This window comes from Triturus cristatus, chromosome 3_2 (genome assembly GCF_964204655.1).
Source record: "Triturus cristatus chromosome 3_2, aTriCri1.1, whole genome shotgun sequence".
NCBI classification, from domain to species: domain Eukaryota; kingdom Metazoa; phylum Chordata; class Amphibia; order Caudata; family Salamandridae; genus Triturus; species Triturus cristatus.
The window spans coordinates 359925311-359927810 of NC_140584.1; the positions used below are offsets into that span (position 1 = coordinate 359925311).

The window sequence follows — 2500 nt, forward strand, 5'->3', positions numbered from 1 at the left end:
GCCCCCTTCCTCAACTGCGGGTGGGTGGGGGGGACTCCTGGGCCGAGCGCCTGGCTGACTGACTGACTGACTGACACATTTGTAAAGCGCACTTATGCCGTGGCGTCTTGACGCTGGATGAATTATGAAGCAGGCAACGACAGATCTTAAAACCTTGGAAAAAGCCAGGTCTTTATCTTTTTCCTGAATAGGGCCCTGTTTGGTTCTAGCCTAATTAACTCAGAGAGGGAATTCCACAAAGTAGAGGCTAGATAAGTGAACCCGGTTCCACCCCATCTGACTTTTTTTATTCTGGGGACACATACCAGCCCTGTGTTAGCTGACCTAAGCACAAGTCGGGGTTGGTACATGGCAAACAGGGTTTGGCAATGGCCTGGCAATGTTTTTTTCTCACAACGGTACAGTCTGACTCCCAGAGGGAAAGCCTTGAACGGGGCTCGCACGTCGATGAAGAATGCAGCTAGCTGCGAGAATTAGTGTGAATTGCAGGACACATTGATCATCCACACTTCGAACACACCTTGCGGCCCCGGGTTCCTCCTGGGGCTATGCCTGTCTGAGGGTTGCTCGATTAATCAATCGCCCCAGGGTTTCCCCCGGGATGCGGCTGGGGCCGTTGCAGGGTTAGCTCTAGGCCTGGGTTAAATTTCCGTTCAGCTCGCGGAAAGTGCGATAATTTGACATTTTCGCGTTCCGCGTGTGCGAGTGCGAAAATGTCAAAATTTCTGCATTCCGCAGCTTAGCGATAATTTGTTTCTTGCTAGCGCTGTAAAATAATACATTCTCGCGTGCACGCGATCGCCTTACCTGAATCCCCGCGTTCGCTGACAAGTTTTCCCGATACGGTCGCGTTCTCCACGAGATGTTGGATTGTTGATAGCCATTTGCGCTGTCTCGCAACAGTTCGAGCCCGCAGTAATATCATTGGTCGCGCGATCACGTCTTTCTTCTCGCGATCATGCACCGCGAGAAGAGTGAAAACAAGATGGCCGCACCCGCGAGCAACCACATGGGTAAGTTGGCGAGCCGCGACCACGCAGAAAATACCGCGAACGGGCGAAAAAAAAAATTCCACATCTTCGCGATATTTCCGCGTGTTTGCGGAGATTTTTAAAATGTTCACGATAATTTGCGAAAGTCACTTTCGCAAATTCCGCCCACCCCTAGTTAGCTCCGCTTCCCTTTGTCCCCCCACAAGGTCTGACCCCCCCGATCACCCGTGGCAGGGTCCCTCGCCGGGTGGTGCCGCGGAGGTACACCGCCGGTGCACCTGGCTCCCGAGAAGGGGTCTAGCGACCGGTCCGCCCCGTGGCTGTCTGTGGTGTCCCACCGGCTGCCTGCGCGCATGCGCCTCTGGCGCCCACCTCCATGGCCGTCATCCCGGGGAGGGCGAAACCCCTCCAGATCCAACCTGGGGAACGAGGGCGCACGCTGCTGGGACTCCAGGCCCCTGCTCCGGCAGGGGCCTGGCCTTCCCCAGCAACCCCCTTGACGCTCCGGCGTTATTCTTTCGACTACGACCTCAGATCAGATGTGGCAACCAGCTGAATTTAAGCATATTACTAAGCGAAGGAAAAGAAACTAACCAGGATTCCCCCAGTAACGGCGAGTGAAGAGGGAAGAGCCCAGTGCCGAAGCCCCGCCCGGCGGCGGGCGCGGGAAATGTGGTGTACAGAAGACTGATTCCCCGGCGTCGCTCAGGGGGCCTAAGTACTTCTGATCGAGGCTCACCCCGTGGACGGTGTTAGGCCGGTAGCGGCCACTGGCGCACCGGGATCGGGTCTTCTCGGAGTCGGGTTGCTTGGGAATGCAGCCCAAAGCTGGTGGTAAACTCCACCTAAGGCTAAATACGGGCGCGAGACCGATAGCCAACAAGTACCGTAAGGGAAAGTCGAAAAGAACTTTGAAGAGAGAGTTCAAGAGGGCGTGAAACCGTCGAGAGGTAAACGGGTGGGGTCCGTGCAGTCCGCCCGGAGGATTCAACATGGTGGGAAGGTCGGTGGCCCGGGAGTTTCGGATCCCCTCCGTGGGACTGGCGCCCAGGCCCTACCTGGGTCCCGCAGGGCGCATTTCCTTCACGGTGGTGTGGTGCGACCGGCTCCGGGTCGGCTGGGAAGGCTTTGGGGTGGCAGGTGACCCTCCGCTCCAGCAGGGGGTGTTACCGCCCCCCTGGCAGCAGCTTCGCCGTGTCCGTGGGGCCGAGGGAGATTCGACAGCCTCCGTGCCCTCCCCCGGGCACCTGGCTGCCCCTCGGGCATGCCAGGACGGTTGAAGGGGGGACAGGGTCCCCTGCTCCCGGCGCGACTGTCGACTGAGGCGGACTGTTCTCAGTGCACCCAGACCGCGTCGAGCTGGCGGGCGGGGAGGCCAACGCCGGGCACCAGGGTTCTGTGGCGGTGTCGGTTACCCACCGACCCATCTTGAAACACAGACCAAGGAGTCTAACAGGTGCGCGAGTCAGAGGGCAGAGCGAAACCCTGTGGCACAATGAAGGTGAGGG

The 2500-nt window shown here is 58.6% G+C and overlaps 2 pseudogenes; both read left to right on the forward strand.

The window, feature by feature from the left end:
* Window positions 1-422: 422 nt before the first annotated feature.
* Window positions 423-566, forward strand: LOC146857378 (5.8S ribosomal RNA; annotated as a pseudogene).
* Window positions 567-1517: 951 nt separating this feature from the next.
* LOC146857379 (28S ribosomal RNA) overlaps window positions 1518-2500 on the forward strand; it is an 8176-nt pseudogene continuing 7193 nt past the window's right edge.